At 47.6% G+C, this 15,093-nt stretch overlaps 1 protein-coding gene across 1 annotated transcript in view; it reads left to right on the forward strand.

Moving 5' to 3' along the window:
- The first annotated feature begins 1,678 nt into the window (after window positions 1–1,678).
- The window catches only part of MPV17 (mitochondrial inner membrane protein MPV17), a 470,774-nt gene continuing 457,359 nt past the window's right edge, over window positions 1,679–15,093 (forward strand). Inside the window, exon 1 of the mRNA XM_085613272.1 lies at window positions 1,679–1,806. The gene's annotated coding sequence lies outside the window, so the exon portion shown is untranslated. The remainder of the gene's footprint in view (window positions 1,807–15,093) is intronic.

Genomic DNA, 15,093 nt, shown 5'->3' on the forward strand with positions numbered 1-15,093 from the left:
ATTCTTGCAGGGACAGATGATTCAGTCACGTTTGGGACCTGGGAGTGACCTCCTGCTTTCAGTCGTGGCCAACATACTCATGAATACAATTCTGGAATTCAGCTTTCTTCCGGAGCTGATCACTTTCTACAATCTCCCTGTAAAAAGTTGCTGGGTTTCATGAGGGTTGCCTGTGTGTCAGCACCTTTCTCTCCTACCTAGACTGTGTGAGTAAAGCATTTCTGTTTTGAGTGAGCCTTGCATTGCCACTGTTTGTGTTGTATCAGCTCAGTGTCTAAACCTTATGATGCAGCTACTTGAGCCTGAGGTGGCCACCTTCTCAGTAAAATACCCTGGCCACTGCTTTACATCTTGCTTTTCTGGAAGGGCCAATAACATCTAAGGGGGAAAGAATTTCTGGAAACCCCTCAGTATTCTTTTGCATCTTGACAGTTATACCCGTTTGCTAGTCATTCAGAAATGTTCTTTTAAAAACCCTACTCATTGTGCAGGTCCTCCTAAAACTGTGTATGTAGGCGAGCAGCACAGCTACCTGTGTTGTGCATAAAGTAAGCTTGCAGTCAAATGGTTATAACTGTCTGCGTGACGATGTGCTACACAATTTTAGGGTGGTGCATTGTTGATGGGATGCACAGTTTGGAGTGATGCACTCATGTGCTGTGCAATAGAGTGATGCATTGCTGCTATGTTGCACAGTTTGAGGTGATCCATTGCTGCTATACACAAGTTGTGCTGTACAGGAGTGATGCATTGCTGCTGCGTTGAAGCTTTGATGTACAGTGTGAGGTCATGCCCTGCTGCCATGTTAAAGTTCTGCTGTACGGTTTGAAGTGATGCGTTGCTGCTCTGTTGCAGTTTGAGGTGATCCATTGCTGCACTGCTCAAGTTGTGCTGTACAGTAGAGTTATACATTTCTGTTGGGTTAAAGCTGTGATGTATGGTGAGGGTCATGCACTGCTGCCATGCTGGAGTTCTGCATTGCAGCTGTGATGTAGTGTGATGTCATGCACTGCTGCCATGTTGCAGTTCTACTGTAGTTTGAATTGATGCGTTGCTGCTGTGCTGAACTGTGTTGTACGGTTTGAAGTGATGCATGCATTGCTAGTGTGTAATATGGTTGTGGCTTGACATGCTCGAGTCTCGTGCTTTGTACAACTGCTCTCTTTAACAGTTATTAGAGGGTCTCTTCCAATGGGGAAAAGGATGTGGTACGTCGGCTAGACTGCCGACTTTGGTGCTGGAAACCAGGGTTCGAGCCTCGGGGTCACGTCCACATCCTGTGATTCTGGGCAAATCACTTAATCTCCCCGTGCCCGAATATGTACTGTAAACGATACTCATGTACAGCGCTCCAATACCTTCGGGTCGAGTCCGCGCTATATAAAAGATGCCCCCCCAAAAAAAATCATATCTGCCAGGGGTGGTCTTGGTGAAACTTTTCCATATCGTTGTATTCACCATTACGTTTGGTTAGAGCTGAGAAACGTATAGCAAGATTACAATGAAGACCCGGATAACAGTTAACACGTGTGACGTGTGTAAGTGCAATAAATTCACGTGTGCATGCAGATAAAACGAACAACTTATTCTCGCCTTGGACACGGTTACATTCACGTCCTTGGTTTCTAATGTCAATCATTCACTGTGCTCCCGCCCCCGTGCATTACGTAGGCAGGACGCTTCTGTACTCCCACCCAACTGCCTTATCGCGCGTGAGGCGCGTGACTTGGCAGACTCGGCTCGGTTCATCTTCGTGCTGTGACGGAACAGCAGAGCCCGAAAGGACCGCGGCCTCCCGTCCGACAGGTAGGCTGAGTAGCGTAACCCGCCGTGCTGACTCGTGCGCTCCTCCCAAGCTCTGCGCACGCGCGCTCCCGCGCCTGTGAGCGGAAGCGGCGGTTTCCGCTCAGTGATGTCACGCTCACGTTGTCTTTAACAAGGCGGCTGTTGCTGATAGACATAAAAGAAAGACGCGTTAAACCCTGGGGCGCTCACTAAGGGTTCCCACCTGGCCTTTATTTTTTTTTAAATATATTTTATTGGCCCATCCGTATACAAATTAGGAAAATTCCCCTAAAGCCCGTATTTTTTTCTCGTCTCAGTAGACGCTCCATGACTGATAGTTGATGTAAACAGGGACAGAAATGCCATGGGGAAAACAGGAAAACAGATATTTTACATAACTGTGAAGTGAATGTGGCGTTGTGGCCAGAGCTACCGACTTTGGAACTGGGGAATGGTTCGAGTCTCGTGTTGACTGCACATCGTGTGATTCTCGGCACATAGTTTAATGTCAAGGTTCCTAAAAATATGTTTGTAACTTACTGTAATGTAACATGCACGAAAGCATGACAGATTCTCTTTATAGTGACTTAAAGTCTGTTTTAATAAAAACAGGCGCCATGCCATATTAAGACCAGGGTGATACAGCGTTCTCACGCTGAGTGCAAAACGGAGAGTATCTGATATCCTGGCTTTTGAATTTGGGATTCTGCCTCGTGCTAGGATAGTGTATGTATGAATGCCTATCTATGCCTGTCCCTTGACATGATTAAAGCCCTGAACCTGGAAAGGTGTAAGAGTCTGCCCTTATTGTACAGTGGACCATTGTGTTTAAAAAAAAATGAGTTTAGCATGTAGAGTAGTGGTGGCAATCACACAGTTTTCTGAATCAGTAGTTGATCAGATCTTATTATCTGATTCACAGGAGTGGAGCTCTGCTGGTCCACTCGAATGAAGTTCTGCTTCTATGTGCTAGCCCAGGTCCCAATGCTGCCATCCAGTGCATGTTCTGCATATGCACAATATGGAGATGAGGTTGTTTTCCTATGCAGTTGGAAGTGTATTGCAGATACTCCTGATGCTGGGACGAGGAGACCTAAAAACTGAAATGGAGGAGGAGGTTGGGCTCTCTGTAGCTTTAGAAGATTAGGTCCTTCTGCTTTGAGCAGTTGCTGATTAGCCTCCCTGAGCTCTGCCATTTGGTAGATAGTGTGGTTGAAGGGTGGAACTGTAGTCTGCTGTTGAGAGTTAAGGCGAGGTCAGCATTTTGTCTCTTTTCTAATTAGAGCTTAGTGTGTCTGTTGATAGCTTGGTGTAGACATTACTCACCTCTCTGTGCCTCTGTTTTGGTTGCTCTAAATTGGATTGGAGAAAAACCCTGCTGTGATAAGTATCACTCTATACACAAGCTGAGCCTGGAAGGCATCCTGAAAAGAAAAAACATTTCGAACAACGTTAATGGAGATTTTTTAACAATATCGCATCACAGTTTCATGAGTATCGCCTCAGATTCACTGTGATATTAACATGAGCTACATACCCATTCTTTGATCCAGAGTAATGTTGAAATACAATATAACTGACAGGAGTTATTGGTCCCGTCTTCTTGTTTCTGCAAACTAACAATAAAGTAATAACAACTGGTCATGTAGTATCCATTATTCTAAGTAATTGAGATGTTTCTCAAGCATTTCGGGCTAGACTAGTGTGCTCCAATTCTTGGCAGTAACCGTTAAACAGGAGACATACTTTGTAATAATCAACAACTGGTCACATAGTATTCATTATGGTAAAAAAAGTAAGATGATTCTCAAGCATTTCGGGCTAGACTAGTGCGCTCCAAATCTTGGCAGTAACCATTAATCAGGAGGCATACTTCTCTGTAATAACGTGCACAAATGCACAACCTCATGGTCAGAGATATATGCACCAGTGTCTGCAGAGGCCTGAAAGGGGGAAGCAGAGAAGGCATAGAAGAAACCCGCACTTTGCACTTTTAGCACCTAGAGGTCACCGCAGCTATCATTTTCAGGAATCTATAAAAGTAGCCCATCTTTGTAAGTCCGTAAGCCTTGCAGTAAGACTTCCTAGTCTGCTGCTATTGGAAGTCTGCGAAGACCATGTGCATCTTTGCGTTGTAATTCCACAGACTTAGCCTTATCCCACTTAAATGTCACCAGACACCAGTGGACAATACTCAGCAGTGTCTGAGCCTTCCAGTGCATGGCAGTAAGTCTGCGAACTATAAGGAGTGCTAAGTCAATACATTTATTTATGTCCTTCGCTGTTTTTCAACGCTTATACAGTCCCAGGAATGCACCCTCCATCTTACATATATTGGTGCGACCGGTTACTTCCGCAAATGCGTTAGTAGCATCACCCCAGAGCGACAACTACTGGGTAGTCTCAAAACATGTGAGCCATGTCTGTCTCTGGTGTATGACATCAGTTCGAGACAGATTGACCCAAACATCTGGTGTAGTGTTGCCAGTGGTAGGCATGATGCAGGATGTTATGCAGTATATATTGAAACTCAGCATTTTGCGATTGTTTTATTGTGTACAGTAGTGCCCACTCCTTTGTCGTCAGTTCCCTCCCCATGTCCCTCTCCCAATGCCTACGGGTCACGGCCAACAGGTTGTGCATGGAGTAGGTCAACACTCGAAAAAAAACACATGATCAGTCAATGACCCCCTACACCTATTATGTGGAGTGTGAGTACCTACGGGTGCTGGTCTCGCTCTGTTTCCGTGATGTACCATAGTCTGGCCATCTCAGCTAACAGACGACCATGAGCCAGGAAATGACCCACCTTTAGCTTGTTTTCCTCCTGCACCCTATGGCAGGAGCACATATTCATCATATAAAGCACCCAGCATGCTCACCCCTGCTGACTTCCATAACACTAAGCCTTCCCATCCTACCATGTCAGCAAACAATGCGATGGAGCCTAAGGGGATTTCTGATGAATATTGCGGGATGGAAGGCATAATCGGAAGACCATGGTGAAGGCTACCACATGCTACCTTCAATAGACTATTATAATCTGATGGTGTTCTGGCTTTTGGAAGCATGGCCTGCTGAACCTCCCACAGTGGGGTGCCCTAATTCCTCTGTATAATGTCCCGCCAGACAATGTATGGACCATTGGAGCTGTGCTGCCAAATAATAGTGTTCAAAATTAGGGGCTCCTAAGTCCTCCTTGTCCACTGGGAGTTGTAACTTGCGAAGTGCAACTCTCCACCTACCTCTGTTCCAAATGAAACTCCCTAGGACTGAGTATAATGTGTTAAATATAGATTTTGGAAGGTGCACCAGGAGAATGCGAAAGTAGTACAGTAGGCGGGGATCATAACCATCTTGGATAGTGACTCTCTACCTTGCATCTTGAGTGGTAATGTGCTCTAGAATGCCATTTAGGGCTGTAGACAGGCAATATCCTTAGTGAGGTTGTCATCTATGAGATCTTGCATCACATGATAGATAATAATGCCACGGTAACAGAATGTGCGAGGCTCCCACTGTAAGGGGAGAGTGTCTACAAATATGTGTTGTTGAGGACATGTAGGGTGAAGCGGGTAGAGACACGATTTAGCCCAATTCACACCCAAACCAGAGGCAGCTTGAAAGTCCCACAGGAAGCTCAATATGCTTGGTATGCCATCTCAGATGTCAAGGATATAAATTAAGATTTCCACTTATAGCACGACTACATAGAGCTCAGCATTTAGTGGAATGCCCCAATCCTGCCCATCTTGCGGTAGTCACTGTGCAAGAGGCTTCATCGCCAGAGTGAAAAGCAGAGGAGGCAATGGGTAGCCCTGCTCTGTTCCTCTCCTTACCCCGAATGAGGGGTAGATACAGTGACCAATCCTCTCAGTAGCCGCTGGCTCCATATATAGGAGGCGGATAAGTTTATGTAACCTACCCGGGATGCCCATAGTGGTTAGGGTCGAGAATAAGTAATCTCAGTCCACTGTGTCAAATGCTTTCTCTACATCCAGTACCAAGCATGCTGCATAAGGCCACTTGATCGGAGAGAGCTTCATCCTCCTGTGAAAGCGACTGATGTTAAGGGTGGTAGACCTGCCGGGCACAAAACCATTCTGATCTGAGTGGACCAGGCGTGGCATGTGTTCGTATAGTCGGCCTGCTATAATCTTGCTCAAGATCTTGTAGTTCGACCGAAGCATGGACAGTGGTCGATACGAGGAGAGCTCCAAGGGATCCTTCCCTAGCTTCGGGAGTGACACCAGTAATGACTCCCAGAGTAATGATGGAGGTTGACCTACTGACAGGGCAGTTTGTTATATAGTTCCGACAACTTGGGAGCCAACTGGTGCATGTATGCAGTGTAAAATTCGATGGGGGATCCATCTAGCCTGGGGGTTTTATTAGTGGGTGCACTCCATATTGCCCTCTCACTTCTTGTACTGTAATGGGTGCATTAAGCTCCTCCCTATCCAGGGGGTCGATAGTGGTTAATGTAACCAAGGTAAGACATTTTTGTATGTCAGCCTGGTGGTCAATGAAAGGAGGATCATATAAGGCTTGATAGTGAGTGGTAAATGCAGTATGTATGTCCTCTTGGTTGGTAGCTATGAATGTCGGGTCATCCTGATCATAGTGATAGGTGTAGGTGGCATAGCACTGTGCAGGAGCCATGCTAATAAATTGCCTGACGTGTCACCTTCCGCAAGCATTTTGGCTTGGTACGCCCGAAAGTCTAAGCTGTGTAGTTGTTCTATCAGTTGGGCATGTCGCACTAGTAACTCAATTCTCCCTGTTTCGCACCGTCAACCTGAGCTGCTGCTTCTAGTACACCCAATCAACTTTCAATATGTATCAAATCTTTCTGCAGGTCTGCCCTGACCCCCACCACTGCATGGATATAATGCTCTCTATGTACAGCATTAGAGGCCTCCCAGTCTATCAGTGTGCCCCAGTTCAAAGTCAGACATTGCAGTAATGCTTCGCTAGTGGCATCTAAGAAAACCTGGTCCTCCCAAAATGGTTGGCTGCAAGTGCCAAGTAGTAACCGGCGGCCTTGGCCAGCCCACTTCAACAGTATCTGCAATGGGTTGTGATCAGAGAATGTATTTTCTAGATATTCCGTTCCCAGAGCCTGCAGCCTAGTGGCTGGGTCACAGAGTATGCAGTCCAGTCTCCCATGTAAATCATGTGCTGGCAAATAAAAAAAGAGTACTCCTTCTTGTCAGGGTGCAGCGAGCGCCAGCAGTCTAGTAACAACCAATGTGCAAGCTACTGGGACAGGTAAGCAGCGGCTGTCACCACCGGGAAGAATAGTAACGGTGGGTGGGAGCGGTCCAACTACGTATCTATGATACAGTAAAAGTCCCCACCCAATATCCATGGCTTGTGGGCCAATGTGTAAGTATAGTGGATAGGCGGGAGAAAAAGGCTGGTTGCTCTACATTCAGAGAATATATACTCCCTAGTTGGGCAGGTCTTCCATTTAACCCCTTCAGTGCCACGCCCTTTCCCCGCCCTGTGCCGGGCGTTGCATTAGCGGGCGGGGTTCATGACGAGATAGTCTCGTCATGGGCACAGCGCAACCGCGCTCCATGACGAGACCATCTCGTCATGGGCACTGAAGAAGTTAATTGATCCTCCACCAGTACATAACAGCCTTTGGAGTCCAACTCTACCACTGTACTGCAGAAGGGAACTCCATGACGGATCCAGACCAGGAATTCCCTGGCCTGGAAAGAAAATAGGATAGAAGAACCAACCCAAACTAGTTCTGAGAGTGCAAACAGAGAATTCACATCTCCTGTCTAATTGACTGTATAACAGTGGGAGCTGCTGACCCACTTGTTCCAGTTCCAAGGAAAGGGGTGCTCAGCAAAGTACTCAAAGGACTGCTGTGCAATCCTTGGTGTCTGCCTGACAGCTATATTCCAAGAGTTGAAGGGACATCACATGGTGTCTGACTTGGAAGGAAAAACTGTCTCCGCCTCCTAAAGTTCCTCGAAGTTGACCTGTCTGCTCAGAGAGTGAAGAAGAGCACCAACCCTGCAGGAGGTGCGCAAAACCAGGGTAAACAGATGCAGTTGACTCCGGACCAGAGGGTCCATCCACAAAAAGAGACTCAGGAGAGCGAAATGCGTTATCCAAGAACGGGTAGTTTTAGATTCTCTAGTGGCCTGCACAGTGACACCGTCCTGAAGTTGTGCCCAAGCGAGCTGTGCAGCTGTAATCCTGAAGTTGTGACTGAGCGGCCTCTGTGGCACCATGCTGAAGGTCTGCCTGAGCAGACTATGTCACTGTAAACCAGAAATTGTTCCGATTGGCCAGAGCTGCTGCTAAGTCCTGAAGTTGTGCCTGAAACAGATGGTGCCGCTGTGATGACTGATTGAACTTGAGGGGACTGCACCGCTATATCATCACCATGAGCTAAGTCGGTGTTGTGTGCCGATGACGTGCCCTGCGGCGACCCTGTGATCACTCGCCCTGCAGATCTCAGCCCAACTCACCTGCCTCCCAGAAGTGGCCCTGCAATCAGCTGAATACTATTGATAAAGCCGGAACCTGCGCTCCTGCACAGATTCCAGTTGTAAGCCTTCTGCTGCTCACTGGCACTTCACCCGAGTGTTAGAGTACTCGCAGCCATACGAGGGAGTGAAAGCTTAGCATGTGCCACAAGTACCTGTCTTGACCAGGGCCTCCACATAGACTTGCAGTGATGACATATAAATACCCTTTGGAACTAAGATAGGTAACTGAATTCACAAACTCTCGAGAGAAGGAGTAGCACTGCACTTGTGCCTGTTACCTATACCTGCCCATCATATGAAGAATATGGAAAAGATTTAATGAACTTTTAAGAATGAATAACTTTTCAACATCGAAAGGAATTTGGAAATCATTGGCCTATGGATTGGATTAATTTGCTATAATGTATAATAATTGATTGATAAATGTGATATTTGATTTGTACGCTTCTTTCGTTGTATATGTATACCTGCCCATACCAGACCCAGACCTGGGAGTATGGGAGACAGCGGAGGTAAGGAGGAATTATTGACCCTTGGGTACCAATGGCCCCATGCCAGTTAAATTAGAGAGTTACAGAACCTGCATTTTGTAGCATGTATTATTATGTTTTCTGCAAAGTACATATCTTTTTATAAAACACAAGCACTCAGTTGCACAGTCAATTTTTGTTCTGCTGGGGTATTGTTGAGTTCCTAGCTTGAAGCACCTTCACACTACCTCACATAGCATCCTGTGACTGCTCGCCATTGCCAGCACTGAGGGTAAAGTGCTGAAAGAGTTGTACTTGACCCAGTTTCGCAGTTTTTACAGCCATTGTGGGGCGTACCCCAGAATATTAGAGGCAAATGATCCCAGCTCACTCTGCTGGCATCCTCCCTCCCCCGAACGGGGTCTGACATGCCTTATACTTAACTTGGCCTTAAAACTAACTTTCCTCACTAATACAAACATCAACAAAAAATTGTAAATGGATGAGCGGGTTGGGAACATGAGTAAAGTAACACAGACGGGTGGAGTGAGAGGCAACACGGTGGGCGGGTGAGAAGGAACACCAAGGAGAAAGCAAACAACGTGATGGGGGAAGAAACACACGGGTGCAAGAGAGCAACACGAGTGCGGGGGAGAGGAGAGAAGCATGTGGGGCAATAGAGAGCAACATGGAGGAGGAGAGCTAGAAAGCACTTGCACTCTCATAATTGGATAAAGAAAAAGAAAAATGAGTCCACTGCAAGCGAGCAGAGGACGCATAGAAGCCAGCTAATCAAAAATATGGGTAAGAGGCATGCACAACGGAGGGGACAAACATAAGATAGAAAGGCTGAAACAAGGAAAGCCATCCAATAGAAAGCAAGCAAATAAGGGTGACAGTAAAGCCAACCAATAGTAAGAAATGGGCGGGATGTAATCCCACAGAAAGTCCTTCACAGCCAAACAGCTACCACTATCTGGTAAAAGTAAATAACGTCAAGCTACTAACAAACAAGAATGCATCTTACTAATATCTAGGTCATTTTTTGTTTCCACTCCGTAGATAGAATAAGCCCGGTCCTCGAGCAGTCCACCATAATTAATCTTCTGTTAATCATTAACTGTTCCTGGCAAATCATCTCCTGCTGCCAAAGAAAATTGCTCAAACACCATTTATATAATATATAAATCTAAAAAATGGAACCTGGGATAACTGTGCCAGTCACACACATTTTCAGAAAGGCATTTAATAATATTGTGACAGGAGAACATTAAACAAGCTGACTAAAGTCATTCTAGAGACCATACAGGCTGTGACAGGAAATGGTCATCTTTATCAGACTTCAAATGCTATATTCCTATGGTATAAGTTTTAAATAAGTGACAATTTAACCTGGTTTTTCATAAGGATGTAGCAAAGACCAAGCAGTGTATTGGGCCTTTTGGGATATTTAGCAAACAGTGTTAAATGTGAAGACACTGTTCATAAGCTGCTAAAAGGAACCTTAAATTTGTAAAGGAACGGATTATGGAGGTGAAGTTTGAAATCGGTACGAGGTTATTTTTAAAAGCTTAATTCCGTTCACGGACACTTCTGCTGCATAACAAGGGTAGCCAACAAGGTGATAAGTGGGACATTTACATATGTGTAAGGCGCCTCAACCACTGTAAACTAAAAGCATTTTTTTGCTGAGCAGCTTTAAAAGAATACTGTAAAAAATCCTGTATGAGTAGCTCTTATAATTGTGTATTCGCGTGGTGCAGAAAACCCAGTTCTGAAGCGGGCACCGAAGAAGGGCAACATCTGCCCTGTGGGTTTGATGAGTTCAGATCTTACATTCCAGGTTTTGAAGTAAAGGAAAATGGGGGGAAGAGGAAGGGCGGAGCCGGCACTGTCTGCAAGACACGAATCTAGCCTGGGAAAGTATTCAGACAAAGTATCCGTGGGCCCCAAAAGTCTGTGAACTGCCCAGGGCTGTAGTGCTCTCTCAGATGCTATCATCTTTCTAATACACGTTGTGCCTAATCTACATCAACTGCTGCCATTTTCGTTAATGTAATTTTGCAGACCTGTGTCAGTGCTATACAAATCAACAGTAAGGAAGTGCACAGAAGCACACAGTGCTTGAAAGCAGCACATTGTGGGGGCAGCCGTGGGATGGGGAGAAGCATTTAAGAGAGAAGGCTGAAAAACACATGCAGTCTCATGGAGTGCCTCACGAAAAGGAAAAAAGTTCCTGAAAAGCAGACCCTCATCCTGGGATCATCACCCTCCGCCTGGGACGACTCCTGGTGGCCCCCCGCCCTGGGAGCCACCCCCAAGCCAACGGACCACGCACGCAACCTAGGCTTCATCCTGGACTCCTCCCTCTCGATGACCAGACAAGTCAACGCCGTCTCGTCTTCATGCTTCAACACCCTGCGCATGCTTCGAAAGATCTTCCGGTGGATCCCCACCGAGACCAGGAAGACGGTCACCCAGGCCCTCGTCACCAGTCGGCTGGACTACGGGAACGCCCTCTACGCCGGCACCGCCGCCAAACTCCAGAAGAAACTCCATCGGATCCAGAACGCCTTAGCACGACTCATCCTGGACATCCCCCGACACAGCCACATCTCCGGACACCTGAGAGACCTGCACTGGCTCCCCGTCAACAAAAGAATCACGTTCCGACTCCTCACCCACGCACACAAGGCCCTCCACGACCTGGGCCCCAAGTTCCTCAACAGCCGCCTGACCTTCCACAAGCCCACCCGCCAGCTCCGCTCCGCCAGCCTCGCTCTCGCCACCGTCCCCCGCATCCGCAGAGCCACCGCCGGAGGAAGATCCTTCTCCTACCTGGCAGCCAAGACATGGAACTCCCTCCCCATCCACCTCCGGACAACGCAAGACCATCTCGCCTTCAGGAAGCAACTCAAGACCTGGCTGTTCGAGCAGTAGCGTTCCCCCCCCCCCCCAGCGCCTTGAGACCCTCCGGGTGAGCAGTGTGCTATACAAATGCCTATGATTGATTGATTGATTGACCCTGGTGGAATCATAGAGGAAGACAATCAGAGAGATGGTTACGAGGTTGTGCTCCACAGGAGGGACATAGATATTCTGGACGGAACAAAACAAATAACGTCAGCAAATAGGAATCAAGCTAATGTGAGTCACAAAGCAATGGTAAGCAATCAGTGGAATGCTAAGTAAGCCTCCAGCATGTCCCCAATATGTCTTTACAACCACACAGCTTCGCTGCCTGGTAGGTTTCAACCTAAAAACACATCTCTCTATTAATCTTCCTATGTACTGTGTTTATGGCCGTCAGCTTCTCAGACCCATATCATTCTGGGCACCATCTTTGTCCAAATGACTGCCTCTACACTTCCCTCAGATTCTTCTTTATCTGTTTTCACAGTGCCTTCCAGTCAGCTGAATCATCGCCCAAATTCAACAGCAGTACATCTGGACAGCCTCTTCCCTTTTGCGAAAGTGGGCAGTAACTACCCCATCACATACCCTCTGTACCCCATCATGCTACTTTTATCCTCCCTACTCAAATTCTCAGCTACCTCCCAAAAACCTGCTTCTCTGCTTGACAAGCTGCCCATTTAACAAAATAATACATGGAAATCCACTCCACTATCTTGTTTTCCTTTAGACCCTGAAAGCGTCGTGCATTTCAAACAAAAGGAAAATATTTTGTCCCACAGCCCGAGTATCTGAACCAACCTCTTACAATGCCACTGCAGTCCCCATCCTCAAGTATCTGCTCCCGTAAGTTCATCTCCACCGGCCAACAACACTTACCTTTACCCGTAAGTCACAAATACTCCACCTTCATAACCTTCACTCCTGAAGAAGTGAGCCTCGATCTCCTGAGATTGGAAACCCAGTCTCCCCAAACCATCCTTACAGCACACAACAACCCATTACTAGTCACCCCTGCTCCATTAGTATGTCTAAAAACTTCACCCCACCTTCGCCCCACAACTTCAGAAATCGCTTCAAACAATCATGCAGACACAGCCCGCTGAGCCTGACCGTTTAAAAAAAAAACTTTACCTCCTCCCGCCTGGTATTTCTTAAAGCAGTACAAACTATTAATAACCCTACTCTCAGTCTTCCTCCCAAATTCCACATTGTGCACAAACTGAACATGACCACTTCCCACTCACTAAAACACAGTGTCCAATACCACCAGCAGCTCTCTTAGCAACCCAGTCATTATTGGGAGTTTCATCCTGTCCGACCCCCTTTTTTTCTCTTGTCCGTCCCTGAAGGATCCCAAACCTCTTATCCCGACTGTTACCCTTAGAAAAACTTGCCAAAGAATTGAATCCCTGCAATAGTCCATAGCAAAATACATGTATCACCGGCCATACAAAAGACAACACATCATCCCATCCCTTCATTCTTCAGCACACTTTTTCTTACCACTAAAAACTCCCTCCATGCCTGCCTTTATGCCACTCTGGTAGACTCTGCTAATCTTTCAATCGGCTGCAGCATTTCTACTCACCGAGTGCTAGCAGCTCTGCAGCGTCCATGTCTTTGTCCACAGTGCCTCTGGCTCCAAGCTGCGGCATCTCTGCCACTGCACACAAGACAAGGCATCCGCTATTTTATCTTCCACACCCGGCAACATAAAAAAACAATATTATTTGTCAAATCCCCTCCACACAATCTCTCTCAGCAATCACACAACAGTCACGTCTCTGCTTGCCTGCCTGTTAACAGTCTCTTCCACTGCTATATTATCCAGGTTAAAATGAACACTTGTTTGCCAACCCTAAACTCCATAACACTGAAGCCACTACTAATAGAATTGTTTTTCTTTAAAAGTCATGTGCTATGACCCTGCTTTGTCTACTTTCCAGGCCACCGCTCTGTGACCATTTCTGCTTCAATACAGCCAAACCAAAAACCACCTTCTTCTGCAGTATTAGAACAAATCTGGTCCCTCCAACCTGCTTCATCTCCTAAACCCCAAATGGAGACACCACTGAACCATTGGAAAAATGCTCCCCAAACTTAGATATCTGCTTTTACTGCAGCTGCTCCTGATATCATCCTGTGATGCAGACACGGTACTACAGACATTGGCAGTATATTTCTACAAAAGGTCCTCCCCACCCTCGCCATACTCCCAAAATTCAGATGCTCCAGCAGTCGTAACTCTGGCTTGTCCTCCCTCACCGCCTCATCTAGCAGCTGTAGAACCTCCACCTTCTCTCTCACCTGTTGTGCCTCCATCTTTACTGAATCCAGCTCAGTACCTAAGGATATGATGCTTGTGTCCTGGCCACCAGTTTTCACAGGTGCAAGTGGTACCCATAGAAACTTCATCAATTGCTTGAAAGCCCCCAATGCAGCCCTGAACTCCCCATCCCAGTATTACCAGAGAAAAATCATCCACAATATGAATTACCTTGTCTGAGCCATCACAGTCATGAACGTCCATTCCAAAAAGGTGCTTAACCTCTCAAGAAGTGTGTATGGCACTGGGGGGCGTGGCTAACTGGCCATCATGGCGGACGCGAGCTTGTAAGGCTCCGACCGAAGGCCCCAGTAATCCTGCATAATTCCCCTTAAAGTGCGCCATCTGGGACCGCCGCCGCAGGCACTTACCAGCAAAGAAGTGGTGTATCCTTGCGAACCCCTCCCGACGCCGACTTGAGCGTGGGGGTCGCAGCGGCAGGAGTGGAGCTGACGCGGCCTGCGCTGGGTGCCGCGGAAAGGCGAGGAGCTCGGACGGGAGGAAGCGACACGCGCCGCTGATCTGAGACCAGTGGAGTGGCTGGATCCGGGACGACAAGAGTGGTGACGCGCTTGGTGGGGCGGCCTACCCGGACCGGAGGAGTGCCCAGGCCAGCTGTGCGGAGATCAGGGACGGAGCTGGGGTGCGCTGCGTTCGCAGCTGCCCCTGGAGGAGAGACGACCAGCTACTTCGACGCCGGCGAAAATAGCGGGAGGCCCTGACGTGCTGCACAGCTTTGCTCATCTGTTGCTGAACTGAGGTGAGCGGAAAGCTCGAGCCCCGGAGGGCAGTGAGGCTCAAGAAGACTGGGTGCTCTTGCTGCATTGCGGCGTTGCGGAGGCTGGGTGGGAGATCGCTGACGGGAGCGACCTGCGGCCTACGAGAGGCAGAGCCGCGTAGCGACCAATGGACGATCGCAGTGCCGACCAGCTCGCAGGGTGGGAATTTGGAGCGAGCACGGCCTGAGCAGCGGAGCGCCTCCCTGCGGGCTTTCACACCGGATTGTACTATTGAGAGCCCGGAGGAACGTCCAGCACTCTGGGAGCAGGAAAGAAAGTAGCAGCAGGTACGGGTAAGCTGA

Source organism: Triturus cristatus, chromosome 6 (genome assembly GCF_964204655.1).
Source record: "Triturus cristatus chromosome 6, aTriCri1.1, whole genome shotgun sequence".
NCBI lineage: Eukaryota > Metazoa > Chordata > Amphibia > Caudata > Salamandridae > Triturus > Triturus cristatus.